The sequence below is a fragment of the Cervus elaphus genome, chromosome 12 (assembly GCF_910594005.1).
Source record: "Cervus elaphus chromosome 12, mCerEla1.1, whole genome shotgun sequence".
NCBI classification, from domain to species: Eukaryota; Metazoa; Chordata; class Mammalia; order Artiodactyla; family Cervidae; genus Cervus; species Cervus elaphus.
The window spans coordinates 81,887,926-81,909,037 of NC_057826.1; the positions used below are offsets into that span (position 1 = coordinate 81,887,926).

General features: G+C 41.4%; 1 protein-coding gene across 5 annotated transcripts in view; it reads right to left on the minus strand.

Annotated features, from left to right (window-relative positions):
* The window catches only part of THSD4 (thrombospondin type 1 domain containing 4), a 639,243-nt gene that overhangs the window by 283,680 nt on the left and 334,451 nt on the right, over positions 1–21,112 (minus strand). The window lies entirely within an intron of this gene.

Genomic DNA, 21,112 nt, shown 5'->3' on the forward strand with positions numbered 1-21,112 from the left:
ATTCTGTGGAGGAGGAAATGGCAACCCACTCCAGTATTCTTGCCTGGAGAATCCCATGGACAGAAGAGTCTGATGGGCTACAGTCCAGGGAGGTCACAAAGAGTCAGACATGACCGGTGTGATTTAGCAGCACATCATTTCCAAGAAAGAAGCCTTTGCTTCAAGGTGGGCCAGACCCTGAGCTGGTGCTTTACTGCATAGAGAAGAGATGAGTGTGAGCATCAGCTGACTGTCCTAAGACAAACAGAGGAGGCCCTGTCCTGAATGCTTCCAGAGCCTGAAGCTGTCATCGGGCCCTCTAGGGTCTCTACCATAGACTTAAACAAGATGCATACTCTTTTCCTGATGAAATAAGATGGACTGGGCACCCGGGGGGGTCCCTGGGGCCAGTGAGATGTGTCTGTGAAATATAACTTTAGACTTCCTCTTCTACAGCCCACATGGGAGGCTTCTAAACCCACATCCTTTTCTATAACAGTGATTATAACATTGAGTCTCATTTTAATCCTTCTCAACCTCCACAGTCTGCAGTCATCTTGACCCAACAGCTTGGGCATGTCCACTTTGATTTGCTGGGTATCAGACTCTCTGAGCAAAGGAAAAAAACCCATCTTTTCCTCCTATATCATATTTCTAACAAACAAAGAGAAACTAGACTTTGAGTATTTTAGAGTGTTATTCTCAGGGGACTGGATATTGGGAACCATTCACTAATCACAATAAGATATTCGAAATTCATTTCTCTATAGGAGCAGACATCTGTTCCTGGAGGGCCTGGCTCGTGGGCCATCTTCATGTTTAGAAGAGAGACTTAGGTGCCTGGATCTTTGCTTCTGAGGTAGGGCTTGAACTGCTCCAAGCAGTAGGTGCGGGGGATACTCCATGTTAGCATTCCCCTCAGTAACCCAACAATTCAGGTTTATAGTGAGAAAAGTGAAGTTGGCTTGCCATTGGCAGTTGTCAACTTGAATTGTTAGCAGTTTCTACCTTTCGAGGAAACTGTGACTTAGGTCACTCGCACCATTTCTTTCTGAAAGGTAATAAATTGTCCCCATTTCCTCAGGCTCCCTCCTTTCACCCGCCACGGGCCTTAGCCGGGTCAGCTGTATCAATAGTTTGGAAGGTGCGTGGACCATTAAGTGGGGAATTCAGTAGAGGTCTTTCTACCAGCACTTCATCAGAGCACATAAATCGCTTCCTAGGCCCCGAAAGAGAAACATATGCCCCAAATATGTCGATTTACAAAATATTTTTGTATCTTTAGGGTATTTTATTTCTCCTGCTTCTTGTGACATAAATAGCACATAACCCCGACCCCAGGATTTTTTAATAACCAGCTGTGAAATTTCACTAGCACTGGCATAAAATCAAGAACCGAAAATAATTCATCCCAATGTATAGGGGCTTCTGTCCTCCTCTGATGGGGCTTTGATTTGGTAATGGTTTATAAAGCCACTCTTCTTCCTGAACTGAAACAGAACTTGAAAGAAAAATATTGAATTCTCTAATGGGCAAGGATCCAGACAGTATTTCTTTGGGGATCCCTGATGTGGTGTGATGGGGGAAGGGGGTCAGAATATGGAAGAGTAAAGGGGAAACTTTGTATAATACATACTTAGGCTGCTTGAAAGTTTTTGAAAATATTTAATTAAAAATCAGTGTCTTGTTGGATCTGGAAGCTGTCTGTGCTTGTGCCAGCCTTTGGCAATCTCACGACTCGGGCTGACCATGACTCAGGTCTTCTGAGTTGTTTAGGAACAAGGTTTCCCAGCTTGGAAGATGGAGTTAGAGAGGAAAAGATGGGAACAGATATAAACCCAATTTTTTCTTTTGATGTTACTGTTCATCTATTTTACTGTAATTAAAAAAAAAAACAAAACAAAAAACCTCCTTCCCACAAGGTCAGCTTACAGATAAAAACAGTAGGTGTAAAGTGAAAAACATTTTTCTCTAAATTTTTTCATTTACAAAGGTTCATGGGTAATTTTTAAAGCCTTCCCATATTGGTACCGACTGACCAAGGGGGCCTCCTCTTTAAGTGTCATATCTTTTTGTCTTTTCACACTGTTCATGGAGCTCTAGGCAAGAGTACTGAAGTGGTTTGCCATTCCCTTCTCCAGGGGACCACATTTTTGCAGGCCCTCAGACACACGCCCTCCAGCCGCTCCACGCAGCCAGATGACATGCTGGGTAACCTGGTTGTCCCACTGCTGGTCCTCGCTGGGTGTGCAAACTTTCACTGTGCATGGGGTGTCGGTCAATGTGTCAGCTGGGGGCCAGGGCAAAGGCCTTCGGGAGTTGCCGGGAACGTATAATTTCCTTCAAAAACTGACCTTCACAGTCCTGAGTCAAAGCTGGCTTATATCTGGGTGTTCCGTTAGAGACGCTACCTGAGAGCAATGCTGGGAACTAAGAAGGGCTGGGTCAAGGCTGCCGGGTAGAATCGTGCCCTTGCCACACACGACCTGAGCCTTACGCAGGCCAGCACCACGCCAAGTCCCGGGGCCATGCAGGGCTGATTTACATCCAGTGCGACCTCTGAGGTGCTCTTGGGCGAGGTAACCACTAACCACTCGGAGCCTCCCTCTCCCCATGGCAAGAGCCCTTCCTTCACGAGGTAGCTCTGGCTGACTGAACATATTGCATGTGAAACACCTAGCAGAAAGGACACCTCAGGCTATCGTAAGTGGGATAAATATTTCCCCTCTGGATGAAAGAAGCTGTTGACCTCAGGACAAAGAGAGTTCATGTGGGCACTTTCAGGGCAATCCAACTGTGCTTTCTGTCCATGATGAAGTGTATGGAATCCTTGGACTAGAAATAAAGTCCAGGTTCATACACTAGAATGCTGACGCACACTGGCTGGAGGACTCAGACACAAGAACCCATTAAGCTTTTGTGGAACCTCGGTTTACTCCGTATGAACTGGGGAGAACAGTCAGCTACATTTTCCTCACAGGTGATAAAGATCACAGGAAGGATGCTTTTTGAACCTGTGGGGTGCTATACAAGTATAGGTGATTGGTAAGTTTGAGATGGCTCCTGTCCTAACTCAGGGGAAATTACAAAATATTATTTTTTAAAAAATCAAAGAAATATAAGAGCAAGAGGTACAGGGATGGAGTGCTAATTTGTCAGCCAAACTGCTGAACAGGCCACAGGCAGTCACAGTTAAATGTGAGACTCATCAGCTATCTCAAAAAACTGGCTATCACCTCATTACTCCAGAGCACAGACAGGGCAAGCTGGCTTCGCGTGCATGTTATTATGCCAACTTAAGAAGGTCTTCCCAAACCATTCTACTCTGAGTAACCCAAGTGGGTTTGTTTATTTTAAGGCATGAGGGACAACCATATGGTTCAGAAATATCTTCTTGCTGCCTTCTCCCAGCCAAGACACCCACCTGAATTTACACAATTTTATTTGGAAACTATGATGGCTGGTGTGACTTTTCGAGGGGCTACTTTCTGCATTATAGCGATTAACCCTTTTTCAACAGTTCATTACATGATTTCTGAAAAACATAAAAAAAGATATTTCATGGAGGGCAAAGGGCTTAAACGTGGCATGCTTCAGCAATAATGCCTGCCACACGCACATCCATTCCTGCTACCAGGTTCCACGAGCACGGAATTGATTTAGGGGTTTATACAGAAACAATGGGAGGGAGGCTTTTCTGCTTTGAAGACCCTGGGTTATTTCCGGATTTGAAAAAAAGAAAGGAAAAGAGGGTTTAGGTTTTCCTAAATCGTTAGGTTTCTTTTGTGGAAGCTTTCTTTCTCTTAGGCTGAGGGAGAAGAATCTAAGTCCTTAGCTTTCCCACACACATATACTTCCCTTCAAAACAAAACCTAAGATGGAAAGAATTGCCATATGACTTCAGTCTCCTGGTATACCATCCATTCCTGCTGTGGATGCTGACAGCACATTATTTTGAGAAAAAGCAAAGCTGCCAACATTCAAAGCATCAAGTGTATAATAGTGGTAACTTTTAAACATGTCTAACAGATCATGAAGAGAAAACAAACACTCCAACAGGAAGATGTGCAGAGGGGATGAACAGGCAGCTCAGAAATGAAATGGTAGTGACAGTTATGAAGAAATGTTCCACCTCACTAGTAACCAAAGATAGGTAAACAAAAATAAGACACCATTCGTCAACTTACAGAATCTGTTACAAAATATGATTACGCCCGATGTTGTCAAGGGTGTGGGGATACGGGCAAACTTTCATCTTCTAGTAATGTAAGCATGGATCTTACAGAAAAGTCTGACTTTTCTGGTGGACAATTTGTCAGATGTCATAAAAATGTTCATAAGCTTTGATCAAAATAGCTCCTTTTCTAGGAATTCATGCTGATAAAATAAACATGTATATCCATGATGTGTGTGCTAAGTCGCTTCAGTCACATCCAACTCTTTGCTAATCCTATGGACTATAGCACACCAGGCTCCTCCGTCCATGGGATTCTTCAGACAAGACCACCGGAGTGGGTTGCCATTTCCTCCTCCAGGGGACCTTCCCGACCCAGGGTTCCAATCTGCGTCTCTTACATCTCCTGCATTGGCAGGCAGGTTTTTTTTTAATCACTAGTGCCACCTGAGAAGCCCCATGTATATACATGGACATGTATATAAAAAATGAACACAGAAAGATGTTCACTTCAGTACAACAGGATTGGAAACTTTCTCTAAAGGATCAGATAGTATATATTTTAGGCTTCAGAGGGCAATCAGTCTCTGTGGCTATTCAACACTACCTCTGTAGGGAGAAACCAGTCATAGACAATACACAGTAGAATGGGCATGGCTGTGTTCCAGTAAAACTTTATTTATAAAAATAAGTTGCACAGGCTAGATTTAGCCCATAAAATGTAGTTTTCCAACCTGTACAGTAAAATTTATTAGCAATAAAAAATATGGAATCACCTAATGCTTACAATGCGGAGACAATAACATATTTTATGCAGCTTTTACAACCCCCTTTTTTTTTTCAGTGTTTTGAGAAAATGCTTATGTGGGAAAAAAAATCAAGATACAACACTTCATGTTTACAAGGATTCCAGTTTTTTAAGGGAAAGAGAATATGTAAGCATGGGAAAAGGATTAGAAAGAAACACACAAGGATTTTAACAGTGATGGTGGTTTTAATTTTCTTTTTTATACTTCTCAGGATCTGAATTTTCTATAATGTATATGTATTTTATTTTTAAAACAGAAAGAAATGTTTAAAATTACAGAAATGGACTTCTGGTGTGAATATAGTTGCCTAAGTCAGCATTCTCCCCCTCCTGCTTGTGGAAATGTTCCAACAATGAGGATAAAAGGAAAAAACATACCATCTTCCATTTCTGGCAAAACCAAGAAACATACATCAAGGTTGCAAAGGGATACAAAAGGCAAACAAATTTTCTCTGGAGCTCCAGAGGAGGAAGTGTAAAGAAGAGGAGGAGGGAGAGTGTAGGGGACAGCAATACCCACTGAGTTCTAAAAATAATGCACTTCTAGAGGGTGATGGATATACCCTAGGGATTAAGGCAGAGCCATCATCTGCAAGAGGGTTCCCAGACAGGGGAGGTGGGCAGCAGCCAGAAGTAGATTCAGGGCTGTGAGCTTGAAGCATATACAATTTGAGGGCCCCTTTTAAAGATAAACAGTACATTTAAAATACAAAACGAGGCACAAATGTATCTATTTAGAATGAACAAAGAAAGGGTAATAAATGCAAACTTTTAAGCTGATAAATTCTACACACATCACCAAGATCCAGAAAAATGATATACTTCAAAAAATTTTAAATGTGTTTATTTTTGTAACTGAAGGAGAATTGCATGTTAATGTTTGGCAGAAACCAACAGAAAAATAATATACTTTAAAAAACTAACTGCAAGGACTTCCCCAATGGTTCAGTGATTAAGAACCTGCCTGCTAATGCAGAAGACACAGATTCAATCCCTGGTTGGGGAGGATTCCACATGTCGGACAGCAACCAAGCCCATGCACAACTACTGAACCCTCACACCTAGAGCCTGTGCTCGGCAACAAGAGAAGTCACAGCAAAGAGAAACCCGCACACCATGACCAAGAGCAGCTCCCGCTTGCTGCAACTAGAGAAAACCTGTGTGCAACAACAAAGGCCCAGTGCAGCCAAAAATAAAAATAAAAAAACCAAAACCAAAAACTAACTGCAACAATCTGTTTGGCCCACCTCTATAATACCTCTCTTCTATACTTCCCCTTCCATAAATATCTTCTTTGACTATGTTTTTCACTGCACAGTCCTTGATCACCTCTTCACAGGACAATGATTTTTAATATGCAAGAACTCAGGGAACAATGATTCCGTAAGTCTTCTGTGAAAATTTCTAGAAGATGAAATACAGCCAACCAAAAAATGACTGGGGAAACCATGGCAGAAGGACTGAGGCACTCTGAATACACTTAACTGTGCATCTAAGACCACAACAACTTTGAGTATTATAAGTTAGAAAAGGGAAAATAAACTGAAGAGATGCAGAAGAAAGAGTTAATAAAAATAAAGGCAGATATTAGTGAGTCAGAAAATAGTAGAATAAATAGAACTAAAAGCTTTTTTGGGAGAAAGACAGTTAATCTGCGAGCAGATCAGGAAACAGGAGAAAATAGTAAATACATAAGTAAGAAATGTTGTAAGGAAATGACTTCAAAATCTAAGCAAACTAAAAGAACCATAAAAGACTACTTTGCTAAACTCAAAATAAATACTTTTGAAAACCTAGACGAATGAACAATTTTTGAAGAAGATATAAATTACCTAGGCTGACTCCAGAAAAAGAGAGAATCTAAACAGACCCAGTTTCCATGGGGGGAAAAAGTGGGGAAAGTTGACAAAGAGCCTCATCTAAAAAGTCCCAAATCCAGCTGGTTTCATATAGGATTTCCACCATCAAATTTTAAAGAACAGAGAGTCCCAATGTAATTTAAACTATTCTAGAACACAGAAATAGAATGAAAACTTCTAATTTTTTTTTGCCATGAGCAATAAAATGCAACACAGATTTCAAAGATAAAGCCACAGATAATTTATGAATACTGATGCAAAAATCCTAAATAAAATGTTAACAAATTATTGAGAGGTTAGCTAAGCTACTCTGTGGTATTACTGCTTCAGCATCTATTTTGTCCTGCCAAGAAGCTTTCATGGACCTTCAAGTGACACTAGCCCCCTCCTATAAGCACATACCCTAGTCAGCAGCTACTGTCACACACAAATGTGAGTTCCTGATATGACTTCCCCAACAGTCCTTCTGATCAACAGTCTCCCAGGACTTGTATGCCTTACGAGCCCCTTACATAAGACCCTTGTGGGGTTTACCAAAATCCTCTGGTTTGAATCAACCAATCAGGTCCCAACTTGGGAACCCCAAAGCACTGTGCCCACAGACTCTAACAAAGGCATATGCCCCGGGTCCTGTCTCACTATCTGCACTCTGCAGTGACAATCCCACGTGGCCTGTCAAGGTGTGCTGTTTTTCCTCCAGGAACTATGAGTAGTTAACTTTATTTCAATATCTCTTGTGGTCTCTTGTTGAATGGTGCTCACCACCCAGCAACCTGTGCTCTAGTTAACAAATTTTAAAAAGTCATAACACAAATAGAATCCAGGACATTAAAAGAGCAATGCACCCTAATCAGGTGGAGTTTATGCCAGGAATAGAGACTTTACTATTAGGAGACATGTTGATATAATTCATCATATTAATAAGTTTAAGAAGAAAAAGCATAATTCAACATCTATTCTTGATTAAAATATTCAGTGATATAAGAATGTTCCCTTAACCTGATAACAATAAATCTATCCCTGCCCCAAGAGCCTGCATCATGCTAAAGACAGAAATATAAGAAGTGTCTTCAGCAAACTCAAAAACAAGACAAAGATACAAGGATTTAACTCTTACTTAACTTTGTACCAGAAGTAGCAGCCTATATAATTAAACCACAAGAAAATATTAGGGCTAAAATACTGATTAGGAGGAGGCAAAACTATCACTACTTGCAGGTGACACGATCACATACCTTGAACATTCAAGGGAAAAAAAATAAAAAATACTGAAATAATTAAAAATTAGGAAGACAATAATATAATTAGAAAAATTATACAGAATTCAATAACTTTCACTTTTATAAGTAATAACTAGGTTGAAGATATAATGGAAGAAAAGCTCCCATTTACAAAAGTAATAAAAAGATAAAATACACATAAATTAGGAAGTATAAAAGTTACTCATAAAAATATTTAAAATATTTCTGAAATCTCCAAAAGAACACCTGAACAAATATAAAGTCATGCCGTGTTCTTGGATTGTGTACATTTAACATGATCTTAATATAATTATCAATGATCTTACCCCCTTGGAACTAGACAAGTTTGGAACTAGTACAAGATTCTCTGCTTGGCTTCAGGAGGATTGCAAACATAAATGAAACATAAATTGCAAACATAAATGAAACAAGAATTGTTTTTTACCATATTACTTGTGACCTCATATTCTGGTTGACAATTTCTTGCAATAACTATAAGTAGTTATTTATAGTAAAAATACTCAAAAAACTGATGCATACTGAGACTCAGAAAAGACAACTGGATTTAGCAATGAAGAGGTTACTTCTGATCTTCAAGAAAGTGGTTTCTGAATGGACTTGTGGACACAGTGGGGGTAAGGGAGGGTGGGACGAACTGGGAGACTGGGGTTGAGGTGTGCGCACAGCCATGTGTAAGACGGACAGCCATCGGGGAAGTGCTGCATCGCTGGAGCAGCTCAGCTGGGGGCTCTGTGATCACCCAGAGGGGTGGGACGGCAGGTGGAGGGAGGCTGGAGAGGGAGGGGACACATGTGTACTCACAGTTAATTCACAGCGCTGTGGAGCGGAAACTAACACAACATTGTAAAGCAGTTATCCCCCAATTTAAAAAAAAGCAGTTTCCATAGTGAGTCTGAAAACCAGTCAGTAAACGTTACCCAAAGTCACTCATTTCAGTGCCGAAAGAGAGGCACAGAACCTCTCACCTGATTACAGGGAGCTTGACGCTGAAGCTGAAACTCCAATACTTTGGCCACCTCATTGACTCACTGGAAAAGACCCTGATGCTGGGAGGGATTGGGGGCAGGAGAAGGGGACGACAGAGGATGAGATGGCTGGATGGCATCACCGACTCGATGGACATGAGTTTGAGTAAACTCCAGGAGTTGGTGATGGACAGGGAGGCCTGGCGTGCTGCAGTCCATGGGGTTGCAAAGAGTCAGACACGACTGAGCAACTGAACTGAACTGATACAATGATACTGACTCAATGGACATGAGTTTGAGCAAGCTCTGGGAGATGGTGAAGGACCATCCCAGAGAAGGGAAGGACCCAGAGAAGGGAAGCCTGGTGGGCTGCAGTCCATGCAGTCACAAAGAGTCTGACACGACTGAGCAACTGAACAACAAACGGGTACAAAAAGCTGATCTTCCTGCTCACATAGTTAAATCAGATAAAACACGTGTATACACAAAACCCGCATGGCCACATTCAGAATAAGAAAGGGAAATCTTGAGGAACCAGAAATGAAAGGAAACACAAAGTCCAGACATCATGCTGGCGTAAATCTGAAAGTCTTGCAGTGGTACAAGACCCCAGTAAAACCCTGCAGGGGGAGATATGGATGCAATTTTAAAACTGTCCACAGTTGAGACTACAGACAACCCCTTCCTAGGCAGAAAAGAAGCTGAACCTGAGGGGTTTTCTCAGCATAAAACTGGAAGCTTTATGAACTGGTGGGGAACTACTCAATTGGTGTTGTCTTGAGGAACAGAAGTTAACATAAAACATGGCCCATGGAGAAATCTATAGCACCCTAAAAGGTAAATTCAGAATCTTCTCATAGGTACTGCTCTTGAACCCAGAGCAAATGAGTTGTTCAAGGAGAAGTATTCCTACTGAAATAGCTCACAGTCCAAAATTGCAAAGCAGGGGAGAAACCATGCTTTGGTTTTGGCCCAACTATGAGCCAGCATCAGCACTCAAAATTAAACAAGAGAATTCACACCCAGGAAGAGCAGATAAAAGGCCAGCCTGAAAGAGGCTTTTAAAACCTCTTTCTAAAATGTTTATAAAAATTAAGGAAAGAGTAGGAAAAAATAAAAAGTAGAGAAAGGAAGCTTTGCATCAGGGAGGTAGGCAACTGGTTCCAATGCTTACGGAAAGATGTGAGCAACACCTATAATGCCACAAACCGAAATGGAAAAACAGTAAGTGGGAGAATGAATACTGACCGAGCTAGTTACGTACCAGCCACTCTCCTAAGATGTAAATTTCTTATACAATTCCCACAACTACTCTGCGGAGTAAAATCATTATTCCCATTTTTTAAAACTGAGCTTGAGAGTTTAACTTTCCCAAGGTCACATAACTGGCACTGGATCTGGGACTCCAAAATAGTTAAGAGGGAGAAACTACAGCTGCTAAAGAAAAATGTGTAAAATTGAGGGCTTAATATCAACCAGAAAGGGAGAATTAAAGAGAGCTGATTTTTAAAGGAAGATGTATCCACTCTGATGCTAAGAAAGAAATATTTTGAGATGGAGAGGCGGGCGGGAAGGGTGTTGGAGACTAAATACCATGCAATATATAAGACTATTAACATCCCCCAAATTGGAATCACCTCTTACTCACGCAATTATTTTAGCAGGAGAGGAAAAAATGATCTGACTTCAATTTGCTCAGCGTTTATTTTCTAAAAAAAGGATATTTGCCACAAGCAATTACTGTGAAAGGGAAGCTATTCCTGGTTAGAAAAGTTTTTAATCACGAAGTGGTATTTGACGATGTAATTATTTCCACAGGCTGAAAAAAGAACTTGTCAGTGAAATGTAGTGTAACTGAGCTCAACCACAACGAAAATAATATACATTGCTGATACACATGGTCACTAATTTTATAGGAATAACACTAAAATATATAGATCTGCCATTCTATGAAAAGAATCATAAAACAATGTAGAAAACATAGTTTTATGCTCCATTTTGTTCTTAAAAGTGGGGTGACCTTGGACCTGGGCTGTGGTTGCCCCTTCACAGAAGGTGGGAGGAGGAATCTGGGATTTCCAGGCACCTTTGAATCCAAATTCCACTTTATTCAGGACTCCTCTGCCTGGCTAGTTTGGTACCGTCAAATGCTCCAGAGTCAATGGTGAGCTCAACTTTCTGTTAATGACCTCAAAACATTTTAAAGATGAATTTGCAGTATGTTCCTCTCCTACCATTGACCACAATAAATTTGAGCCAAAAATAGTCAATGATGGTGAACTGTAACTCTGCCCAGGGAGGAAAATGAATCACAGAGAAAAACTCCTTAGAGGGTTTCCAGTTCAACCTTGTCAGCTGAGGCCTAAGGATCTGAGGTCCAGAGAGGGAGAGTGAGACGGCAGAGCTTGGCCTAGAACCTGTGTCTTCCAGTTCCTCTTCTAGGACTCCAAACTGTGACGATGAGAATCAGTTCAGCTGAATAATGGCAGAAAAAAAAAAAAAATATATATATATATATATATGTTGAGCCAATGAGGCTTAGAAAAAGCCATTAACATTAATGAGGATAGCAGGAGGGGCAGTGGTGGTTACTCATTGAACACCCTTCCCTAGCCGTGCCCTTGTTCTTCCAAGCCTGGAAACACTAGCTTCTAGTGGAGCTGTGGAAAACAGTGGCAAAATGGCATATGCAAAGGCACAGCCTGATTCAAACATCTGTTGACCATCACTAAGCAGATCAGCAAGAGTCAGAAGGAAAGCAGAGGACACTGGCCAGTCTTCTGATTCTGAGAAGATGGGAAATCTTAAGTGAATTCAACCAGATGCACATTTTATCCACCAGGACCAAACCTTTGGTCAGAAACCCATGACTTCTTTTATTTTTTTTCAATATTTCAAAAGTTGAAGTATAGCTGATTTACTATTTTATGTTAATTTATGCTGTACAATAAAGTGATTCAGTTACAACACACACACATAAGTGTGTGTGTGTGTGTGTGTGTGTGTGTGTGTGTATATACACTCTGTTAAAATTTTTCTTTTCCATTATTACTATAGGATATATTTTTTAAAGATTTATTTATTTATTTTTATTTTCCGGCTGTGGTGGGTCTTTGTTGCTGCATGCGGGCTTTCTCTAGTTGTGAAGGGCAGGGGCAATTCTCCAGTTGTGGTGTGTGGGCTTCTCATTAGAGTGGCTTCTCTTGTTGTGGAGCAGGGGCTCTAGGCACACAGGCTTCAGTAGCTGTAGCACGTGGGCTCAGTAGTTCTGACACACGGGCTTAGTTTCTCGGTAGCATGTGGGATCTTCCCCGACCAGGGATTGAACTGGGGTCTCTTGCATTGGCAGGTGGATCCTTAACCACTGGACCACCAGGGAAGACCATCAGAGAAGACTGAGTACAGTTCTCTGTGCGATACAGTAGGACTTTGTTTATCCATTCTATACATAGTGGATAAACAATGGATATACAATGGATATATTCTATATATATTGGATTTACATATATCCTAGATATACTGGATAAACAGTCCACTCTATATAGCTTATATCTTCTAACTCCAACCTTCCACTCCATCCCTCTCCTAAAGCCCTCCCCCTTGGCAACCACTAGTCCGTTCTTTATACCATGACTTCTTTTATATCAGAATGTTTCCAACTGTCTGAGAAGGATAATCTTGACTCCAGATCTTACTCCATCATAAGGTCAATCATGAATCTCTTGTAGCATCATAGGTCACTTCACATCTCTACCCCTCAGTTTCCTCATCTGTAAGCTGGAGCTAATATACACAATTCAGCCAACTTGAGAGTTGAGAAGAGGTTACATAAGATGAAAGGTGTGCTTAAAGGATGAGCAGGAGAAGGAAAAGCAGATGAGAATTTTGATGATGATGTTACCTTTGACCCCTGGTAGGAGTGAAGGCGAAGAGCTGTGCCTTTAGATAAGGCAAATCCGGTTTAAAAGTCAGATCATGGGCAAAACGTATAATATTTCTGAGCCTTGGTTTCTTCAAATTCAAATGTGGAACAATAATAATACCCATTTCATCAGAAAAACAATTTAGGAAGAGACTCACAGCCAGCTTATTATTTTGCTGTTACTCATGGAAACAGTAGCATGTGGGCCTTTCTGAGGGCTGGTTTAGAAAAGCAGATTGTTCACCTGTGGCTGCTCTTTATCATTCAACTGTGTGAGTGGAACCAGTGAGATCAGCAGAATTTCCGGGGTGGTCAGAGCTTCAGGAATTTCGTAGGAAAATATTTCAAAAGCTCCCTTTGGGGAATAGTTTGGTCTCCATGACAGTTTCAAATCGTGAGAAAGTCCAGGCTCAGAGAAAAGCTGTTTGATGGGCCCAATGAGAAAGAGACACTAACGCGTAATGGAAGAAGCTGTTATTGTTTACGGTGAACATCCTCATTTGTCCAGTTTTGCTCACAACTCTATGAGGCGGGCAGTGGCTGCAGCCTCCACTACCCAGAAGAAGAAACTGAGGCTATGAAAGTTCACGTTCAAGTTACTTTCCTAAGCAAATCGTCAACCAGTTGAATGATCTTCTCATGACATAGGCACTGCCTCTCACTCCACTTTACCAAGTTTAAGAACATGACTCTTACTTACATAAAACGTCCAGTCAAAAGTCACATGTCAAGGACTTCCCTGGTGGTCCAGTGGTTAAGACTCTGCACTACCAATGCAAGGGGCATGAGTTCAGTCCCTGGTTGGGGAACTAAGATCCCACATGCCATGTGGCATGGCCAAAAAAATAAAGCTAAACTACTAAAATTAAAGTATAGAAAGTCTTGAAAACAATGAGAGAAGATTCTTTAAAAAAAAAAGCTAAATATCAGTAATTAATATTAACAATTAATGTTTTATCCATTATGATACCAATATATCAAATAAGATATAAACCATACATTTACTGGTGGCTCAGTTAGTAAGGAAGCTGCCTGCAATGCAGGGGACCTGAGTTTGATCCCTGGGTCAGGAAGATCCCCCAGAGAAGGGAATGGCAACCCACACCAGTATTGCCTGGAGAATCCCATGAACAGAGGAGCCTGGTGGGTCACAAAGAGTCAGACTTGACTGAGCAACTAACACACTACACACATATACATTTATGTATATTCAAAGATACAAAGTTTGGGGGAAGTTAAAGCAGAAGGTATTCAAGAAGAACTGAGATATCTGATACTTTGGAACCAGGTTGAAGGACTCAGTACTGCAGTCAGCACAGTTTGGCTTGCACACCTTCTCCCTTGGCTCTCTCCCTATCCCTGGATGGTGTTTTTACAGCTCTTTAATATTTTGTGTTCCTTGTTGTATAAGACACTTTTTATTAGCAATCCAATACCCATTCTCAACCCCCTTTCTTCTTTTGATGTCTTCACCAGAAATATTCACTTTCCCAATCTCCCTCCTAGCTAGGGATGGGCATGCCAACAGTTCTGGCCAATGACATATAAGTTGAGCTTGATTGGAGGTAACAGTAATGGGAAAGCTTTCCTTTCCTGTTAAAAGGTTCAGGACTGTCTTTTCCATCTTTTTTTCGGCTTTGAACTCAGGTTTGATGGTTGGCCATCCCATGACCATGGGAGAAAGGCCAAGGGGATCAGTAGAGAAGATATGATTAAAAGTACTAAACAACAGCTTTAGTTATTGCCTACTTCTAGACTTTGTTATGAGAGGAAAACAAAGGCCTCTTGGTTTATGCTACTCTAAGTTGGTTACTATTATGTAAAGTCAAACACATTACTAAATGATATGGCTGCTATCTTAGGACCTTTAGTGATCAGAGTATGGTCAGAAGGAGCGGGAATCATTATTTTTTACTCCATGTTGATGCTGGACTTTAGGAAGGGCACCCATGGTTCTGGGCCACTTTCCTGGTGCAAAAAGCTAAAAGGATGCATTTTAAAGGAATGGCTGGAAACACCAAGAATGTCTATTTTTAAAAGTTTAATTTTCCCAGGAATTATCAAGCATATATATATATATATATATATATATACACACACACACATACATATATATATATATGATAGAACGGCTCAAATTTGATAAATATACTTAGAAATTAGAGATATCTTTTAGTACTTTTCATAAAAGTTTAACAATATGGTATTCCAAAATTATCAGATTATCTTATCTTGGATCTAACTGGGGCTTCTTATTTCACGAGGTCTAAAGATTATATTTAAAGCCAAAATCCATCAGTATTGAACCTTTTTGTTCCTCTCAATCAAGTAGAGGTACTTTTCTGTTGCTTTTGGCTTAGTGAATATCCTCCTTTCTCCTCTCCTCTCCCCCAGAAAATCTCACAAACATGGGTAAAAAAAATCATTCCTGGACAATGGTTTTGTTTGGAAACAAGTCTAACAAAGGCAGTCTGGCCACACACATAAAGTCAAAACTTTATATACATTTGGACACCTGACCAGTTTTCACTTCTATGACTGTATCCTAAAAAAAAATCAATTGTATGTACAAACTGGAAGCATAGGAATGCTCACAGTAATGCTTCCAATAATGAAAAATGAAGACAATGTGCTTGATTACACTCATGTGTGGAAACACCTATTCTTCCTATGCCCCTCTCTGTGGACCCACTGTACTTCCTGCTCTGTGAATAAAGGCTGAGCCGGTCATTTTCTTTGGGCAATGAAACCCAAGGCTTGATAAGCACTTGTGCAACTGGACTTGCACCCTTGCACATTTATCATCACTACAAAAAAAAAAAACATACACTAGCCGACATTAGTATGAGAGGATGCCAGGAGATGGATGACAAACTCATGGATAAGAGCCTCTCCGTCCACCCCCATTATGTACCAATGCCACCCCAGCCAGTCTGCAAACTCAAGAGCAGGCAGTAATGCTTAATTTCTTCAGGGCCCTCAGATTTTATGGTTGTTTGTTACACAGCATTATTATGACCATAGGTGACTGATCCACAATCTAATTGTCAAAAAATAAAGAATTTAATAAACTGTGATATATATAGTGGAGTATTCAACAGTTACTATCTTGGCCACACTGCGCAGCATGCGGGATCTTAGTTTCCAGACCAGGTATTGAACCTGTGCCCCCTACAGTAGAAGCATAGAGTCTCAATGACTGGACCACCGGGGAAGTTCCAACAGTCATTATTATCAGTGATAGTAACCTATGTACATATTGACATGGAAAGTATCTAAAACATGCTAAGAATAAAGCAAATTACAAACATTTTATGTATAGCATGAATCCTTTCTTATATAAAATCTATATACATGTATGTGTTTACATGTACAGGAAAGAACCTGAAAAGAAATATACCAAATGTTAGCAGTGTTTCTCTCTGAGTGGTAAGAATATAAACATTTTCCCTTTTTTCCTAAAGACTTAGAGCTATGTTTTTTAAAAATCAGGCAACTAAAGGTTGAAATGTGCTTCAAAAATTAAACCAAATTCCACGGAACTACCAAAAACAGCCCAGACTGTTGTTTCTAAAATTTTTCCATCTCCTAACTCAACTGATGAAAAGCCTTTGATTATGATTCTGAGTAGAATATCTGTGACTTAGTCTTTATACAGTTTCCCAAAGGTAAGGTTAATCTTCTCTCCCACCTTTAACTCGATGACTTGTGCTTGATCTGCCCATAAAACCCCAAATCCAGAGCAATGATTGGGAAAGCGCAGACTCTAATAAAAATAAGTTCATTAGTGTCAAGGAAAGAGAAAGCTTACCCAATTAAGAGGACTAAGATTTGGCATCAGAAGCAGAAGCTGTGAATACGATAAACAACACTGACAAATGGATGAGGAGAATGCTATTTAAGTCTCCTGGGAATTTGTGGGAAATATGTCCACCAAATACCTCATTCAGGTACAGGGGAGTCATTGAAAACATCTGACAAAAAAAAAAAAAAAATCTGCCAGTGGTCAGCTAGCATTTACAGATCCCAGACATGCCTTGCAAAAAAATGCCCTAATTTTCCTGCAGGTGTTTCTGCTCCCTTGACTGCCACTGTACTATTGGGGCCTGCTGCTCTCTGGTGTTAAAGATTATAGTTGTTTCGGTTACAAGACATGAAGCAGACCTGTGGTTTCAGGAAATATTAAAGACCTGTTCGCTTGCAGGAAAATGACAGAAACTTTCATCTCTGTTAACCAGCAAACAGTCCCTTTCTCTAATGGCCCATTAGAGAAGCCAGAGGAAGACAGGTCTCAGAGCACTTTGCCGCACTGCCCAGTGTCTGGAAGAAAGTCCATATGGTTCATGTCCCTTGTGATCACTCATTTGGTTGCCAGGGACCTCCCATTATCAGAAAATGGTCCCCAATGTTTCTGTTATATGTTATACAATTAGAGTGAGCATGTGTGCTGTAAGCCACATAAAAGGGATCTGAATTTTAGTTGCTACCTGTAACTGACATTCCTTCTAGCTGAAGTTCAAGATCTACATCTCTCCTCATAATGCTGCACTATTTTATAACAGGTTACCAAGAGTGCTGCTATTTTGATTTTGTTACTACTTAGTATGGCAACCCACTCTAGTATTCTTGCCTGGAAAATCCCACGGATGGAGGAACCTGGTAGGCTATAGTCGATGGGGTCGCAAAGAGTCAGACACGACTGAGTGACTCCACTCACTTTGCCATCGCTGCTCCTAGTATATTGTTTGAGTGGAAACCACCAAATTATGTCCTCCACTGCATCTCCATCTGCTGCATCTTTCTACTTGATAAATATCTCTCTAAAGACACTGTATATGCATGTTCATTTATAAAAATAAGAGGAAATTATTAGTCACTCAGTAGCGTTGAACTCTTTGCAACCCCATGGGCTGTATGTAGCCCGCCAGGATTCATGTAATTCTCCAGGTGAGAATACTGGAGTAGGTAGCCATTCCCTTCTCCAGGGGATCTTCCTGACCTAGGGATCAAACCTAGGTCACCTGCATTGCAGGCAGATTCTTTACCATCTGAGCCACCAAGGAGGGTATAATCTTTCCCATTTCATATTGAATCTCAAAGGGGGCTTAAATAAATACATGTTATAATACAAGAGCATATAAATTAAAATAAGTAGATGACATAACAAAGCCAGGAGTGACTCCACACATATTGTACCTACTGTCCCTGCTAGAGGTTAGCTCTGAACTGTCTGTTGGGAGCAGTGATAGACACAGGACTCATGGGATGGGAGTAGGTTGGTTACTCAGGACAAAGATGGCTAATTCTATTCAGCTAAACCTGAGGGAAACCTCTCCCCTGGGTCCACATTAGGGGGCTGCTGTGGAATGTAATGATGTCTTCAAGGAAATGCCGCACAAAGCCAGCTAACAGTTTCATGGGGCTGTTTCTTACAACAGCCCTCAAAGCAGGCTGGGAGTGTAAGCCTTCCTCCTCAGGGACTAAAACAATTTGATCTGGACACACAGCTCTACTGCCCGGCACCTGATCCAGGGACAGATTTGGAGGCAAGCAGAAAGACTGTAATCATTTTTTAAAGCTGCACAACGCTGTCTTCAAACGATGCCTTACTCGGGAGTGGGAAACACAGGAAGAGGAGCAGGTTTGGTGTGGCAGATGATGAGAGCAGTTTTAGAGATGCTAACGGTGGACCTCTGGAGGGACATTCAGCTCTTGACCAAGGCCGGAGATTGGGAGGGAGATGTGGGCCAGTGATGAAGACTGGAGAAACACCAGCACAACAGTGGTGGATGAGACAGGTAGAGAAGAGCCGACCCAGCTAAGGGGGCAAAAACCGAAGAAGCTGAGGACCCACAGATAAAAGAGTTGTTCAAGAAGTAAAGGAAGCAGCAGTTTTTATCTCCACTCTGTAATATGCCGTGTAAGGCTCCCAGTGTGGCCTCCATCCTCCTAACTGTACTCCTGGGACTTTCAAGTGTCTCTTGCCATCCACTTGCCTTTTCATCCTCCCGGCGCAAGAGCTGCGGGCAGTGTGGGGGAAATGAATTCAAGACCCGGGGCTTGCAGTATAGCACATCCACTTCCTCCACCTCTGGACTCCTCTGGCAACCTCAAATGCTGTTTCCATACATGCTCACAGCTCTCCTGGCTGGCTGTTCACCCTCTTGCTCCACTCCATATTCCACAGAAGAATGAGGCAAGCAGGTTGGGCAGCTGGCTCTGGTGGGCCCCTTGCTTGTCTGAGCCTTCTTCTCAATGCTGTGAGCTCATGATCAGGTTCTAGAAATGTTTGCAAACCAGGATCTGTATGACAAATGATTTGCATGTTTACCTTGGTGAACTGTGCTATTTTAGGGACCCATTTGCAGCTATATTTTCGTGGGCTCTAAGTGATTTCTGCAGGCAAGTTTGGGCATGGCCAAGTTCCCTAGAAATGAGTTTAGATACCTCTGGGAGAAAGTCAAGTACTCTATCTGTTGCTCCAAATAGGAGGATGCCACTGGAGTTTCCCTCAGGTTCATCCTAAAAAGAAGAAGGATTAGAGACTTTTCTAAAGGGAAAAACATTTTCATTGGGATTTAGACCATTCTGAAGAAAAAGATGAATTAGATGTCTGCCTGGGGGAACGCTGGGGCCGCTGGTGTTTCCTAAGGGTCACTTTTCTAAAAGCAAATGTCTCCAATGTTTCTTAAACTGGTGGAACAACTGCCCAGCAGAGGGTTTGGCAACTCTGCCACAAGCTCCCGTCAAAAGATGCACAATAGTACTTCTGGGTCCCAGCTATTCCTTTGGACCCAGGGATCTTGAAGACAAGCAGGATTTTCTGGAGAAGCTGCCAGTTTGGGACACTGGAAGTTGTCTGAAGGGAGCCAAGGGCAGGTAAGTATCAGCAACAGACAGAGAATGGGGCAAATAGCTATCAGGAATGGGTGGGGGTGGGGCAAAGGAGAATCTGAGCTTCCATTTGTGGAATGCCAGTGATGTGTCAAAGCCTTTGCTAAGTACTGCGTATACATGTGTTACCTTATTTGATCGTCATAAAACCTATGATCTAATCCCCATTTTATCGATAACAAACTGAGGCTCAAGGAGATTAAAAAACTTGGCAAAAGTCCGAGTAAGTAGTTGAATAGAGATATGAACCCAAAGCCCATTTCTTAGCCATTTCTTTATGCGTACTCTCTAACTTCTCATTATTCAGGACCAGCACAGATCAGTATTGCCTGGGAACTTGTTAAAAATGCAGACTCTCAGGTCCCACCAAAGACCTCCCAAATTAAAATCTTCATTTAACAAGATCCCTGGTGATCTGTATGTGACCAAGTCTGAGAAGTATATCCCTGACATATTGCTACTGTCTGGTCAATTAATACTCACTGGAAGAGGTACCACAACATGGAATAACTAGAGACTAGTTTGTGTGTTAGTTGCTCAGTTGTGTCCAACTCTTTGTGACCCCAGGGGCTGTAGCCTGCTAGGTTCCTCTGTTCATGGAACTTTCCAGGCAAGAATACTGGAATGGGTTGCCATTTCCTTCTCCAGGGGATCTTTCCAACCCAGGGACTGAAGTTGGGTCTCCTGCATTGCAGGCAGAATCTTTACCATCTGAGCCACCAGGGAAGTTAGAAAATATAAAATTGGGACAATCTTTTTGGAGAACAAAATTTGTCACTATCTATCAAAATTTAAAATACACTTTCCCTTTAAAGGAGAATGCTATTCAAGAAATTTACTCTCCTTATAAGCTCATATACATGTGCAGAGATCTATGAAAAGATCACAACTGTGTAGAACAGCAAACCTCTTAAATGTGTGTCAACAGGTACCGAGAAACAGATGGCAGGTTCAAATTATGACAGTCTGAGGAGGGTTTAATAAAGGGATTATCAGCAAAGGTGTGGGTCAGGCAAAAGAAGAAGGTTTAGTGCAGTGGTTCTCAAACTTAAGTGTGCACCAGAATCACCCGGAGGATTTGTTGAAACACACACACTGCTGGACCCCATCCCTAGAGGGTCTGAATCACCAGGTATGGGGCTGGCCTGGGAGTCTATAATTCTAAGTTTCCAGGTGATGCTGATTTTGCTGGTCCAGCAATGACACTTTGAAAATCACTTGCATAGTGTGGTAACTTAGGACGAGTAAG